Source organism: Geospiza fortis, unplaced genomic scaffold (genome assembly GCF_000277835.1).
Source record: "Geospiza fortis unplaced genomic scaffold, GeoFor_1.0 scaffold608, whole genome shotgun sequence".
Classification (NCBI taxonomy): domain Eukaryota; kingdom Metazoa; phylum Chordata; class Aves; order Passeriformes; family Thraupidae; genus Geospiza; species Geospiza fortis.
Window position 1 is genome coordinate 200,459 of NW_005054494.1, and position 16,249 is coordinate 216,707.

Consider the following 16,249-nt stretch of genomic DNA (forward strand, 5'->3'; position numbering starts at 1 on the left):
CTCTGGCTTCTGCCTGTGGTGACTATGCTCAGCCCATCTCACGTCTCTCTGTTGTCAGCCACTGAGGCACACTGGTGTATGAGTGTTGAGGGTTGGGCCACAAGTACAAGTTTCTGTAGGAAGAAAGGCAAGGTTTTTCAAAGACTGCGCTTACAAAGACACAAGTTTATTTGTGCAGAAAAATAATGTTAATGTAGGGTTGCCCAAATAGTCCCTTTGAAATTTTGAACGTTAATGTGAAAAATCAGTAAAGCACAAATTGGGTTCATTTATGCAGCAGGAAAGGAGGAGAATTGCTCATAATCGAACCCAAACTCGTACAGTGATAGCCATTCTTTTCGTTCTTCACGCAATTCTCATTCCCTGCGGTTGTGGGCTGCAAGGGCACAGCGTGTGGCGCTCCTGTGTGTGTGACGCGGTGACAGCAGGTGGCAGCAAGATCCCACCGGGTCCCGGCATTAATCCATCCCCAGGGCACGGGCTGGGAGCCCCAGCAGCCCGGGCCGGTGCAGGTGGAGCGGTGAGAGCTGCAGAGCGCGCTGAGCTCGTCCTTGCCCCTGCAGCCCGGGAACGTGCGGTGTTCCCGCTGGATCTGCATTGCCTGGCAGCGCTGGACACCGCCAGCCTGCTGCTGGCACAGCGCAGGGAAACGGAGGCGGGAGACAGCGCAGCGCAGCCCGGCTGCGGCGCTCGGCTTTTGCCACCTGACAAGGCACCAGTGCCACTAGGTGGGGATAAGAGCCTTGTAGGCTGAAGGTAGAGAACACTGGCACAAGCAACGGCATCGAGTTGCTGCCTTTATTGTGTCGCCTGTAGAGTAGAGAGGGGAGAGCCTGGAGTGGGACTGTCACTCCGAGTGTGGGACTGTCCCCGGGAGAGAGGAGAGGCTGTGTGTGGGACCATTTGTCACATTCCCACCCAGGGAATTGACGCAGAATCATTCTGTGCTGTGGAATCTAATTCACCTCAGTGCATCGGGCAGCCACTGGGGTTAGAAATCTGGGAAACCCGGGTATTTCCCAGAGGAGGAATATTTCAGTTGGAATTGCAGCCTGCCACCCAGCATGGAGAGGCTCTACTTGTGATGATTAAACCACCATTAATAAATTTACTGTCTTTTGGCAAATGGAAAAAAAAAATCATTCAAATATTTTTCACCCAAATGTCACTCTGTAGAAAAAACTGCTGGGAGACTGATGAGAGGACTTTGTTATAAAAGCTCACCTGACTCCAACTGATAGTTGGGATCCAGATACTTGCTTCCATGGTAGGAGCAGAAGTTCATCATGTGGATGTTGGATTTTGACCTTTCTTCTATTTAAAAGGTCAATGAAAAGTGTGCAAACCCCATCTTTTCCAGTCTGCTCAGCCTTGCTCTCGGTCATGCTGTTTTAAACATGAAATCTGAAATCTGTTGCATTGTAAAGTAGCTGTGGAAGGGAATGCTGGGCTTGGAGGGCAAGACTCAATGAACAGACAAAACAGTACTTTGTAATAAGAAAGACAACAGATATTATATTTTTCCCTTTGTCAGTGCAACCTTTTTTAATTAAATTATCAGGTTAAAATAAACGTCTTTCAATTATTTAAGGACTAGGAGAAAAGTACAGTTAAATAAATTATTCATCATGCTATAAATAGTTATTTTAATTCTAAATACTGTAACATTTTTCAGGGAACCATTATTTATTTGCATGCCTCAGTGAGAGAGTTTTATTAAGTTTGAAGTTGTAACCCCAGATTTGTATGTTGTTTTCTTGCACGTAAGTCTGGATTGGTCTGTTTGAACTGTGCAGTTTGGGAATGCTTGTGAACAAAGTAAGCCTTCTTCAAGCTGTCCCAGCCTGTTGACAAACTCAGAGAATTTTTTTTTGAGGTCTAATACTCTATGTAAATAAAAATGAAAATTGAATGGATACTGTAATTGTAGATTGCTATGGTTGTGAGACACAATGAGATCTTCATGTCAGCTGTGAATGTTACAGAACAAATATGCGCACTGGGAACTATTATGCAGGTTGCTGTTTCTCTGGTCTATCCTTTAACTAGAACTGAGTGGGGACAATATGAAATATTCATGTTACTGACATTTTGGAGGGTAATAAGACTTTTTACACTATTTTTTCATTGATCATTTAGATGGGTTCCCTAGTTATGATAATTTTCAGATATAAAACTTATAGTACCTTAACTTGAACAGGGCCAAGTTAACAGGTCATACTCTGAAAACCTTACTTTGTGGATCATTCAGAGCTGGTTATCTTTTATTAATTAACTGACAGCAGGACCTTACTAGAAGTCAGTAAAATGCTGGACTGGCATGCTGTGCTTCCCACCTAACCCATGCTCTGTGGCACTGCTGATAGCAGCAAGAGGGCTTCCCTTGCAAGCTCCAAGCACTGGAATGAGTGGGCTCCATTCAGACAGTGGCATGTTTATTGTATCAGAGTTGAAAATTATTTCCTTTGAAAATTTCTTTCTCTTTTTTCTTCTCCCGTTATCTCCAAGAACAATTACATTCACATCCTGTCAAATCCTAGTGTTATCTCTGTAAATCAAACTGTGGCTTCTTTAGAAATCCATTCTATGAAGGATTCTCTTGTCCTCATCTATGATTCTTCTGTATATACCAGTAACAAAAATCTTTCTGTAAGCAATATTTCTGTACACCCATGTTGTGGTATCTCTTCAGATCAGTGCTATTATAATGCAAATTGCAGATATTGAAGATCAGTATACAGAAAATGTATACTGTATACTGCAACATAACAAGGCATGTTATGTTGCAGTCATTTGCAAATTTTAAAACTCTTCACTATCCAAATACGATTTTTTTTATATTTCAGGTAGACACAGCAAAAGCTACTGCCCATCCTCATAATATTCATTAGTTCTGCACTATTCTGGATTTTGTGCGTTTGGTTTTGTTTCGATTAGTATTCAGATCTGCCAGCAAAATGTTATGTGAATGCTGAGAAACTTCTTATGCTTGGCTTTTCCCACTTCCTTTTTTCCTTCCCATTTTCTCCTTTTTCCTTTCCCTTTTCTCTTCTATTTCTCCTTCTGTTCGCTGATGTTAGGATGGTTTTCATCAACTAAGAATTCACGTGTTCTTTACAGCTGTATCACCACTACCCTTTTGAGCATGGCATATCAAGGGACCATTTTCCCAGGCTAGTGAGTGCCTCCCTTCTGAAATGAGTGAAGCTGATAGTTGAGGTCAGCAAAACGTGTAACTGGATTCACATGTGCTGCATGCCTGTCTCTTACTTTTTTCTTCTGAAAGATAGCAATGGCTTTGGTCATGCTCGCCTGTCTGTTTGGACATCCTAGACATAACAACCTCAATATACATTTACATCCACTTTTGAACACCTTCTCGCTACCAGTTTTATAACTCAGCTTGCATCCAGCATTTGCTTCAGATCACGACATTCACCACAGAAGTTTTACACTTTAGGGTTGTTCCTTTGAAGCCTTTTGATTCCATTTTTGGCTTTTGAAATCAGTTTGGTTTCCAAATAATGGTTGAGCAGATTCTTTTCCTCTGCAACAGTAACCAGCCTCTAATACATCGGTGTACCATTGACTCTGTCATGACGTGATACTTCTGTGCCTTTTTAAATGTCATGTACTGAGCTCATGCCTTAGGTACCTGGCTGTGTTCCCCCTCCACATTCCTTAGATTCCTCATCAGCCTTGGTTTGAAGAGTTTTGCACAAGGACCAATTTCCACACTCCTTGAACAATTTATTCATTGCCTCCAAGGGCAGTAAGCATCATTTTGAACGAGGCATACTGCACTGTAATAAATATGCTGTAGTGTAACAAGGTTGTGTGGTGTATTTTAAGGAGCTCTAGAGCTACTAGTGACAGAGGGGTTGAATGTGAAAATACTGTCCATCACATCTCATTGCCATGAAAAGCAGACTTGTATTTCAGCATTTCTGTTTGAAATGTATGAATGCCTCTCTCAAAGGTTTTTAGATGTAAGTAAGAATACTGCCAAATAAAAATAAAGCCTTTAAAATAGACATCTAAAGTTGCCAAAGTTATAAGCAGCATTATGGAAAGACGCTCCAATATAAAAAACATACAAAAAATAACTTCCTGTAGATCCACTGAAGCTGAAACTGGTATTCAGTTCATATGATCCTTCCACTGGGTGCAGAAAAGATGATTATGATGATTTAGGAGAGAAGTTAAAAGGGAATGCTTTTGAAAATGCTGTCCATAAATAGTCAGCATCTTCCCCAGTATCTGCCTCAGAACTCTGCACCATGTAAGATTTCATCAGGGTTTAGAATTTAATTTTTAATTAAATTCTTACTGCATCATTTTGTATGACCCCATTAGAGAAGAATTATATTGTTTTGTGTGAATTTTATTCATGGAATAAATTGGCCCAGAATTAATTCTTTATCAGCAATTGAGAAAATACTGAGAACATTAAAGAAAATATTCAAAGAAAACTGGAACTGACACATTTGGCTTAACAGAGCTGTATTTAAAAAGGATGTGCACATGAAGAATCCAAGGCATAATGAAGCCTCCTACACACAACATGGAATAAAATATTTATACTGTAATCATGCTATTAATAAAATGATGTATCAGCCGGTGTCTGCTGCAACAAAACTCAGCTGAGAGCCTTGTTACTGTCTAGATGGGGCAAAGAAATCTAAGAACTGAAGACCAGAAGCACATGGACTAGCTTGGGAATCCCTATCCTGATTTAGCTGTTCAGTTGTGTAATACCCTGACTTTCAAAAAGTCTCCCATGGCAGGTGGCACTCTCCGTTCACACCAAAGATGTGCAGTGAAGGGAGCAGAGGGAAGGTCTGCATTCCTGTGCTGCTGTGCTGCTTCCGTCCCTGGTGGATCCCTGTGAGTGCTGGGGGTGTCTGCAGTGATCTTCTTGTTTCCAGTTGTTGTTGAAGGTAATTCTATCCTTAGGAATGGTTTGGCTTGATCAGAGCAGAGCAATCTCAGGGGCTTTGCTGTCAGTTGCTGCCCTTGTCAGAGTGCTGCTGTGGTATCCAATGGGTCATCTTCTCCTCTTTGGGCTTGGTCCAGTTTCCAAGGTTTAAAGGAAAAGATAAAAACCCAGGAGGTTTGTGTAGGGGCAAAATGACAGAAATGAGAGAACAGTTAATCTGCACTGTGAACAGACACTGTGGGGCCAAATCTTAGATGCAGTCCTAAGGGTAGCTGTACAGGAAAATTTAACTAACAAATAGATACTGCTTGGTGCTTTTCCTATTGCTATCATGATTCCTTGTCCTGGATTGCCAAGCAAATTGTGTTCTATTTACCATCTGTATGGCAGTTGTCTTCTGTTAAGTGGGCAGTTTTCCTTATCTCTCCCACAACCACTCCTCCCTCCGGGGGGACATCTGTTGATAACAGACTATTGAATGCCCCTGCATAACTGATAGGAGCTACAGCATCTCACTGGGAGATGGGAGCCCAGAGGGAGGAGCCAAGCATTCCTAACTGAATATAATCTGGAATTCTGGAACACCAGCACAGCTTCTCCACTGGGTTTCCCAGTGGAGCAGCTGCTTCTTCCGCCTGATCTTCAGAGGAAGATGCACCTTTCTACAGGATCCCTGCTCCAGCAGAACCACACCTGACACTCCAGGAGGACTGCAGCCACATTTCCAATTGGACTGCCGTCACCCTGTTCTTCTAAGTTCTTCTAAGCCTTCTGATGTTTACAGTCTTGTAATGAACTTTCTCATGTGCTCTTCTCTAAATAATTATTGTTTTACATTCTTTTCTGGAGGAGGAGAAATTTGATGGACTGTTGGTTTGTCCAGTGTCATTGGAGAGGTGGCACTGTCACCCTCCAATCCATTGTCACTTTTGAAAATCTATAAATGTTGGAGTCAGAAATTAAACTGCCTTCTTTTTACCTTGGAGATTCCAATGTCTGCGTAGTTTTATTTCATGTCCTATAGTGACAGACTGCTACCAGCACCCTGACCAACAAGGTGTCAGGTCATGTTCTGACTCTGTCAGCGTTGCTTTGGTTTACTGCATTGTTTATTTTATCTCTTTATTTTCTTCCCTAATAAAGAACTTTTATTCCTGCTCCCATATTTTTTGCCTGAGAGCCCCTTAATTTAAAATTTATAGCAATTCGGAATGCGGGGTGGGGGGGGCGTGGGGGGGGTTGGTTTACATTTTTCATTTCAGGGGAGGTTCCTGCCTTCCTTAGCAGACACCTATCTTCCCAAACAAAGACACCTACTTTCTGATGCATGTGTGAATTCACTTTGAGATCTCTCCTTGTTTGCTGGGAGCAGAAGGGAGGTGTTGCTCACAAGTGAGGTGATTGCCCTGGCATGAGCCATTTATCTGTGTGGTCCCCAGAGTTCTGCCCAACACATTACCTGCCAGAAGCATCTTGATGCCCAGTTCTGCAGCAGTTCAAACTTTATCCAGAGCCAGAGTATGCCAAGCTCCCAGCCTTCCTCCTTGTACAGAGAGGAGGAATACAGGCAGCAGTACCCCTACTGCTCTGCGTGTGCATGGCTGAATTGGATAGTGGTAGGTAGATATTCTCCTCCTAGAACACTACTGCATTTTTTTGTTGACAGGAGTAGTTTTCATGCACAGTGGATTGCTCAGGCTCAAAAAAAGAATAACTGAAAATTATATTGAGAGTTTGTTATAAATATGATCTATTGCTGTGAGAAGGTTACGAGCAGGAAACACACAGCCTGCAGCTTTGTTCTGTCGGCTTGGCCAAGCTAAATAAATTTTGATTGGAGTTTATTGGAGTAGGTTCTCTTTTCTCTCTCTCTCCCTCTGTCTCTCCCAAAAGACACTGTTACTGGTGGATTAGGCTGTTCAGAGAACAGCTGGGAAATGCTCTAGGTTTAAAAAATTGTTCTTTTTTGCCTGAAAAAAGAAAAGACGAAACCTCACGTAGCCTCCAGGAATTAGGGTGCAGAGCAACCAATAACTCAGTAACAGAAGTGTCATAAGGGGAAGGCAAAATGTGTGGAAGTCCCTCTCTGCTTTCCAGGGGTGGGAGAGGCCCCCTGACTGGAGCGGTGCGCAGAGCAAGGGCATTTCTCTGCTCCACTTGTAATAAAGCAAAACTTGGACTTTACCTCTTGAATCCAAGCAGGGAGAGTCACAGAATTATAGAATTGTTTGGGTTGGAAGGGGACTTTAAAGGGCATGTAGTTCCAGGCTCCTTGCCATGGCAGGGACACCTCCCACTGTCCCAGGCTGCTCCAAGCCCCAGTGTCCAGCCTGGCCTTGGGCACTGCCAGGGACCCAGGGGCAGCCACAGCTGCTCTGGGCACCCTGTGCCAGGGCCTGCCCACCTCCCAAGGAAGATTTTTTTCCTAATATCTAATCTAAACCTACTCTCAATTTGACCCTATTCCCCCTTTGTCCTCTAACTCCAGGCTCTCATAAATAGTCTTGCCCCATCTTTTGTGTAAATTCCCTTCAGGCACAACTAGGTGTCTGAAGCCTTCTCTTTTGTAGGATGGACAATCCTAATTCTCTCAGCCTTTCCTCATAGGAAAGGTGCTTCATCCCTCTGAGGAAGGGAGGATGCCTTGGCATGTCAAAGAGCTGGGCTGCTCTGGAAATGCAGCTTTCTTAAAAAAAAAAAAAAAAAGAAAAAAACCCATTTCTCTGGAACATTTTTGTTTTCTACAAAACAGATCTTTTAACAAGAGAAAGAAATAATGTATTTATTAATTGGTTATGTTGGTAGATCAGCTGAGAGCAGCAGCAAACCAGAAAAGAGGCAAAAGTGAACTGTGAGAAATTCCCTTTCCCAAACAGAAATAGAAGTAAATTTCAATGCTTATTGGCATCACCGAGCTAATTTCATTTTTTGTAGGAGCAGAGATTTTAAACCTGACCAAAAATAAGATTAAATCACACTCTTCTTTTTACCCTCTGTCCCAGTCCATTTCCATCAGGTAGTGTTTCTTTCTTTTGCTTTCTGTACTCAACCATTGTTTATTGCTCTAAATCATAAGAACTTATGTCTGGACTGTTCCAAAGGTGGTTTGATTTCCATGGTAATTGGATTTGATATTTCAGTAAATTCTTAACCTACTCTCAGGACTGTTTAGGCTCACTGAGAATTTCAGTAAGGGCTGTGAGATGCTCAAGTGAAGTTCAATAATGAGAAGTATAAGATTTATTTTGGATGAGAAAAGCTGTGGATGTCCGTGATGCTAATTACATTGCTACAGAATTGATACTTCTAAAATATTAATAAATATTAGTATATTGGAATACTCATACAGAAAACAGCTTCACTCAGGCCTTCAGGGACACCTTGCTACACAGCAAAGCTTTAGTGAAGTCATTAAGAAAAGCATTTACAGCTTTCAAAAGAATCTGTGGGACTGATCCTGCTGTGAACAGCAACACACGGTCCACTGTGCAGCTCAGGAGAGTCCCCTCTCGTCACACAGACAGCCTCAGACTCACAGCATATCAGTGCTTAATGTGACTGGACAAGAGTGTCCTGGGAGACAGCAACATAAAGCATCAGCTGAAGATAGAAGTACCCAAATCGTTAAAAACCAGTAACTGAAACAGCAAGCTGGATTTCAGGCTTTCAGAGGAGTATTATTAATGCAGTAGCTTAATAACTACAATAGTAATGTAAGGTTTTACTTTTACACACATCTATCTATCTATCTATATCTATCTATCTATCTATCTATCTATCTATCTATCTATCTATCTATCTAATCTATCTTCCCAGGTTAGATTGTCCCAAAATGAGTTAAAAGAATGATGAGTGTGGCACTTGATGTTGGTGCACAGAATTTTTTTTTTTTTTTTTGTAATTATATGCACGCCTGGCTGCAAATCTGGAGAGCTAAGGGAAGGTAAGTAGGAAGGACAGACAAGTGCTTGCTGATGGCAGCTATTAGGTGGCTCCGAATAAGGTCCTTCAGAGAATCTGTTACTAACTGCCGTGTGCAAGGACTTAGAAGCAGTTTCAGTGTTTCTGGGTGCTCGTGGAAGTGTCTCCTGAGCCAGGGGAGTCAGCTGCCTGCAGTGCTGGCCATGGGCACACTTGTTGGCTTTCCTCGCCTGGGACAGCCACGGGAGCAGCAGCTGACCTGCACCAAGGGCAGGTGATGAACACCTGCACAAGCCCCTGGTGCTGTGCAGCAGGAGGAAAAGGCTTTTGCTGCCCATAGACCCCTCAGACTTGATCTGATTTCCTTCTAACAAGCTGCTTCTTATAATATTTCAGATTCTACTATGTTCCTGTTAATGTATTTGCAGTGTGGGAAAACAAGCTACTCGAATAAATAGCTAACCTTTTGTAACTGTATTCCAGTCAATAGTGAAATACAGAAATAGGGCATCTTTTTAATGAAACAATTTTGCTTTGAGTTTTCTAAACTTCACTATCAGGCAAAGAAAATGTTTTGGACTTTTTCCTCTGTGTCGTTAAAGTATAAGAGCCCTCTAAAACTGTAATTCAGTGTGAAAAATTTTACTAGGTATCAATCAGATCTGGTGGATTTCGGCTGCGACAGAGAGGAAATGCTAAACAAAGTGGTTACTGTATATTCTGTTGCCTTAGAGACTGAAACATCTGTATCCATGCAGGCAAGTGATGCAGACATGGTAAGATTTGACTCCTTACATTCCTCTGTTCCTCTGGCTGTCAATGGAAATGTTTTATGGTGCGAATATTCTGGGCTTCTTTAGCATTGTATTTATCTGGTTGTGTGGCATGTCTTGGACTAGGAAGGCTTTTTAATTAAAGTCTAACTCTGAAGTCAGGACTCTCCCTAAGAAAAGATGCTTTTACATAAATAATTTTTCAAGATGAACTTGGAGGGACTTGAAATGATTGTTGTACTGGTGATAATAGTTGGATTTGTGAAGGCACTTGAGCATATGGGTCTCCTAGAAGACAACTTTGAAGGTAGGATATTAAGAAATCGAAAATATTTTATTCTGAAAGCCAGTTGCTGCAGAGGCTTTTACTTTAATCTGTATGTGAATGTGCAGCGTCTGAGTATCTGGGGAGCTGAAAGGTAGCTGAAATAATGTTATACACTCTCTTTAGGCAAATGATACGTATTTAAATGTCTATATAGTATTGTAGCTCACATTGCAATGCTGAAAATAAATGTGACATAATCTTAAACCATTCTTTGTTTACTTTTAAGATTGTTTCAAGAACTTCAGTACAGATTTGTGTGCTTTAGTAAACTGCACCTCACATCCCAAAGCTCTAAACGAAAAGTTTGCATTTTAGTAAGTTTATCATTATATCCTCTCAATTTGTTCTAATTTCTAGAAATGTCATGGTTTATTTTTAGATATTGGCTGTTATTAACAGAAAATCCAAAAACCTTACTGAACTTACTTGGCCGAATGTTTCTGTCGTAATCAATTTAGCCCTCTCTCAGAATATTTGTCTTTAACAGATCTGCTTGGTCTTGCTCTCTATTCTCGGATATGTTTTAGGGAAACATTGCCAATTGAAAGGTAAATATGCTTTGCAGAATATAGTTTGAAGGAGCTATAGGACTGCAAAAGATATCCTAATTCTTGTTACCTCTCTGATTTATAAACAATTCATGTAGAAACATGCAAATATTAAATTTAAGAAGGGATGAATTTTAGACAGTGAGCTCTATAAATCAAAACATATCTGTACAGAGGGTGTCATTGTTTAATAGGGAGAGTAGATTTACAGTATGCCTGAGTATTCCTGAATATTGAACAGCTGCTTTTTTTAGACACTTGAGAGTCATTTTTTATGGCGAGCAAGAAATACACAGTTGTTAAAATAACCTTCATCTACCACAGATAGAGAATAATTATTCCTTTCTGCTTCAGAGCTTATGACAACCTGGAAGAGGTGAGCTTGCTAGCCTCATAGTAATTTACCTGACCACATTTGGTAGAAGGTTTGAAGAATCTTGAAGAACTATAAATGGAGGGAAAAAGTTATAAAACTTTTGGTTCATTGACTATGTGCTTTATTTTAGCACATGTGTTTAGCACATTTTATACATGTGTTTGCTTTTCCTACTTCCTGCTGCTTTGAGCATTTTTCCTAACTTTTATGTTTGCATGAATTAAGAGGTACCTGGTGATGACTGATGTAAAGCATTTTGAAGCTGGGGCAGTAATGCAGTTTGCATAGCAACTGCTTTACCTACCAGCTCTGACTTTGCCAGGGCTATTGAAATTATCAAATTCTGCAAGCAAGACAGAATGACAATAGAAAAATTCATTTATTCTGGCTTTTGTGAGTCCTCAGATGTCTATGTGCTCCTGTCACAGAGAGATGTTAGATGGTATCTGATGTACAGGTAATTTCCTGTCTCCAGCTCTAGCAAAGTCTGTTATGAATTGGTCCATCTGGGCACCTGGATTTTTGGAATCCTTTATTGTCTGCCTGAATGCATCTAAGGGCAGATTCTATTGAACAACTTGGTTAAAAAAGAACAGAGCATTGAAGAAGGAAGCTTTAGGAGAGAGTGGTTCATGGGTTTGGGTAGCTGCTCCTTCCCAGCACCATCTCCAGTGTACCTGTAAGCTGTACTCGTGTCATGAGTAAGGGGGGAATGGCACATTGCTGACGCCTAAGGAGATGAAAAGTTTGGGAATATTTGAATAATTCAGAGCAAATCATCATAATGTCTAGTTGTATTTCTGATTAAATTTACATTAAAATACTGCGAATTATGCTGAAAAAGGGATGAGGTTAACTTCACATTAATATGTTAGAACTTCAGGTAAGCTGGTATTCAGACTCTGTACTTTGAACCTGTACACAATTATGGCTTCCTTACAGCTTCTCCTGCCATGTCCACCCTTTGTAAGAACATACAACATACACATACTTTGTGAAGTTCTGGTCCTTGTGAGATCTGCTGTTTCCTTTGCTGTAATGGTGAGATGAATGAGGTTGTCTGTCAATAATTTCCAGCAGAGACTATTGCTGTTTGTTACAATAGGTTCTTAATGTTCACATCTTGGTTGTTATACAAAGAAATTATATTTAATATTCTAGTGAGAAAAAATTTGAGCTTTTAACTTCCCTTATTTTTAATAGTACTGCGTAATGTTGTAGGATTTACAGAGCATGATGCTCCATAGGAATCTACACTGTCAGTACAGTGTAAATTCCACAAGTGTGTGTTATCCTAAGAAGAAACAAATTTCTGTTGCCAGGCTTCATTGAGCAAAGAGAAAACAGGTATCAAGTTAAACATGGAGCTGTAGAAAGGTGTGCTGAATCTTAAGCACTGCATATGGAGTGCTAGCCAGCAATAGCTGGAACAACTGGACCTTGCCTTGGGCCCAGATAACTCCTAGCTGTGCTTTCAGTTCCCCCAGGCTGTTGTGGACTTTGTTTATACTGAACAGCTTACAAAAGTACACTGCTAACAAACTCTGTGTTGAAACCATTGTCATTATAATTCAAACTCATCAGTACTTTCTACAGAGAGACTTTCCAACTGACATACAAATATAGAATATAAAATCTATACATTTTTAAGTGGAGGAAGAGAACTCAAATTACCATCGACAGAAATAGGAAAAACTTATTGAAATTCTGCACCCTTCCAGCTAGCCATGACCATCCAGTAATAAGTGTTCTCTCTGGAAGATCACAGTCACTAAAAGAGATGCTGGTGCTGGAGTTGGAGTCCTTGACTCTTGCTGGCCTCTTGCTCTTACTCAAACATTGGGCACCTGGACAGGTGAGCCAGCTGAGTCTTTGTGCTGCTGAGAAAGGGCCTCTGTCTAAATGTCACACAGAGCACTCAAACTTATAAACTTATTTGCAACAGCATTAGCTCAATCCATCTGTCAGTAACTGAGCAGAGCGGAGGACATCAGAGTTTTCCCAACTGTGCTTTTGTTTCTGTCCAAAACTGGTTTTGAAAAACATACCAATATTCACAATAAACCCCCAATACTCCTATGCAATTTCCTATCTCCTCCACTTCTACTAAAATGCAGTGGAGAACAATGTTCAACACTAGACGTTCCTAGGAAAACTTGCTGTCCTTCAGCTTCAGCCTGTGGTATACAGGGTGCAGGATAGAGGGAAGGAGTAGAGTTTCTCACAGAAGAAAAGCAGAATGATACGAAGATTCTCTTGACAACTACAATTCAAATGTTCATATACATATCATAATCTTAGTTTGGTTAGAACACCTGCATATTAATTACCATCTTTTTGAGATCTACTGCCATGTAATCTTGAAATTTAACTCTCTGTTCCTCAAATCTCTTATCTCCTTTTCCTTTTCCTCCTTTATTTTCTTGAAGTGTGTGCCTTGTTAAGTCTCAGCCCTGGCTCACTTCCCATGCCTTGCTTTGCTGTGGCTTGGCTGTTTGGCAGTGTGTGGCTGTTGGACAGGGGTTCCTCGGCAGGGCCAGTGGCAGAGCTCTCGGAGCGTGGCGATGGCACCACCACAGTGCACTGACTGCCTGTGGCCAATGGGGCAGAGCATGTCAGCACCAGCAGGGCTTCTCAGACTGCAGGGCCACTTCCACACAGCAAAACACAAGAGCACTGCTAGAAATATATGGTCACATAACAGATTGAAAGGCCTGAGTTTGTATTTTCTGATGCCCACACTCGGGTTTCTCCCTTTGCTACTTCTCTTTCTGGCCCATTTGTCACTGCTTTTTATCTTTAAAAAAGTTAATCGTGCCAGTGCCCTGAGAGCTATCCTTGAGGATAAAAGACTGGCTCTGGGTAGACTGAGCCAAACCAGCAGCTTCCAGACTAACAATGAAGACAGCTCTCTGTATGCATTTACCCTTGCGAGCTGAGAGACACCTGCTGTCCTCAAGAAGGTGACAGAGCTGACTGGCTGTCACATGCTGGCTGAAAGGAAGTCATTATCAGAACTGCAATATTTTCTCTGTGTTCCCACAGCAGTCACAGCATGGTTGTGTGCTGTGTTTCTGCTCATAGGTTTTGGTACTTGGTGCACACTGACATGTGCCCACAACACACCCCACAATGTGCCTGCAGGAGAGCCTGAGCTCATGGTCAGCACCTCTGCTTTGGGCTGTATGAAGTTACACAACTAATCTGGTACTGGGCAGTTTCAGCTGTCATTGATGGATATACTTTGGGGGTGTCGGCTTCAATGTGGACTCAGGATGAGCAAGTACTCATCTTCCTGTTCCAGCTTTGGAATTTTTACAGTCTTGCACTTTCATTGGCTTTTTTCAGTTGCTGATGAGCTCAATAGGAAGCATTTATACCTACAGGTGAGCTCAGGCCTACAAATCACTTCTGTGCACTCATGTGAGCCACTAGGACTGTACCCCTTTTGTGAGCACAGAATAACCAAAGGACAGGGACCTTCTGAACAGAAATAAACTTGTTTGCTACCATCTGGCATGGTTTTCTACATTCTAACAATGACAGGAGTGTTGAAGAGATTTTCCTCTCACTTCTTCAAGATGGTGCTCAGACAGATTGAATGTCTTTTCCTCTACATAATTTATGCATAAGTAAAATTGAGTTAAAAATAATTACTAGTTCCATTTCCCCCATGCTTAACCTTGACCATAAAATACCTGTAACTTTTACATGGAAAGGTTCTAAATCAGCAGGCTGTAAACTGTAAGAATCTGCTAGCAGTGTGTGCTATTATGTACTGCTGTGCATGTAACAAACTTCTGTCTTCATTCTGTCACTTCTGACAGGCTCATCACAGTGATCATCTAATTCACACCTTAGAAGCTGGATGAGAGATCATCACAAGAGACTTGGTGGGTGTAATGCAGAATCAGGATCCTAATTTTTTTCCACTGGTCTTACATGACTCTTAGTTTGTAACATCAGCTGGATATTTTACATCTCTGCTTATCACCTACACTTGAAAAATCTTTCCACGTTTCAGAAAAATCTGAAAGTGCTTGATGCTTTCCAGGTGAATACAGTGCTGCACTTTTCTTGCATTCAGTGCACTCCTCAGGCACACACACTTACTTCAAATGTGGAAAGTGACAAAGTAAGATTCTGTCTTAGTGCATAATTCCTAATAAGCTGTCAAGATGAAAAAAGCAGGAAAGCAGGTAAGGGCAGAAGAATGTAACTGTTCTTTCAGGTGGGGAGGAGTATGCCCTAATTGTAGAATCATAGAATCGCAGAATGGTTTGAATTGGAAGGGACCTTAAATATCATCCAGTTCCAAGCCCCCTGCCCGTCCACTAGATCAGGTTGCTTGAAGTGGCTCCACAACATTATGAGACTTCTTTTCTCAGGCAGGAACTGATAGTGTTTGTGTCCCCAGGGATATTGTATCACCACAAACAAGAGTGAGCCCCGAGTGCTGCTGTGTTAGTGGACGGAGCTGCTGTTCCTGTGTCAGTCATGGTGTGTGGCCCCTGGCAGGGTGGTGCCACAAATGGTCTTACTGAAAATTCCTGCCAGGGGAATTGGATGCAAGACATGTTGACCCAAAAGGAAAGTCACTTTATTTATAGTTTCATCATCTCAGGTCTTTTTGAAGGGTTAGGGGATCTTCTGTGACCCTATGATTCCCACAGAGGCCACTGTGGTAGACTTAACCTCTCTGGGGCACTCCCTGGACTCTACTAACTAATCCTAAGTCCATATTTACAGAATGTAAATTTTATTTCCATATCTCAAAACCATCTAGCTTTGGGCTTGTTATTTTATCCAAGTTTGCTGTACTGCAGAGTGGAAAAAAACTTTTCCCTTTAATCTGTGGTTTTCCATTGAACACCTGACCCACTTTTGTTCTAACTGGAATGCTTCTGTGCTTAAAATTGCTTCCTAGTTCAGTTGTCTTGGATTCAAAGGATTGTAGCAGTTGTTAAAACTGTCCCTCTTTTTGGCTTTTGTCCCAACCTCTGAATTGTTAGCATTCTTACAAAAATTCTTCTATTGTGTCATTTGAAAAATGATAGAAAAATATGAATTCAATAAACATCCCAACAATGTTGAGATGACCTAATCGTGATGTGCTCTGAAAGGTGGGTTTTTCTCCTAGTTCATTCTTGTGAAAATTCTACTGTAAAATATGCATATTTTCAGAGTGGAAAAAGAAGAGGTACTCCATAAAAACGTGATGCATCTTAATTTTCATTTATCATATAGTTCAAAATATTCTACTTTCTATAGCACATTTTTCAATTCTTTGAGCATACACCAGCTCATATGTAGTCACTAATTTGCAATGCCTTGGTTAATATACGCTGAATTGAAGTATTTCAT

At 41.2% G+C, this 16,249-nt stretch overlaps 1 protein-coding gene across 2 annotated transcripts in view; it reads left to right on the top strand.

Moving 5' to 3' along the window:
- The window catches only part of LOC102044202 (Kv channel-interacting protein 1), a 177,101-nt gene that overhangs the window by 87,810 nt on the left and 73,042 nt on the right, over positions 1–16,249 (top strand). The window lies entirely within an intron of this gene.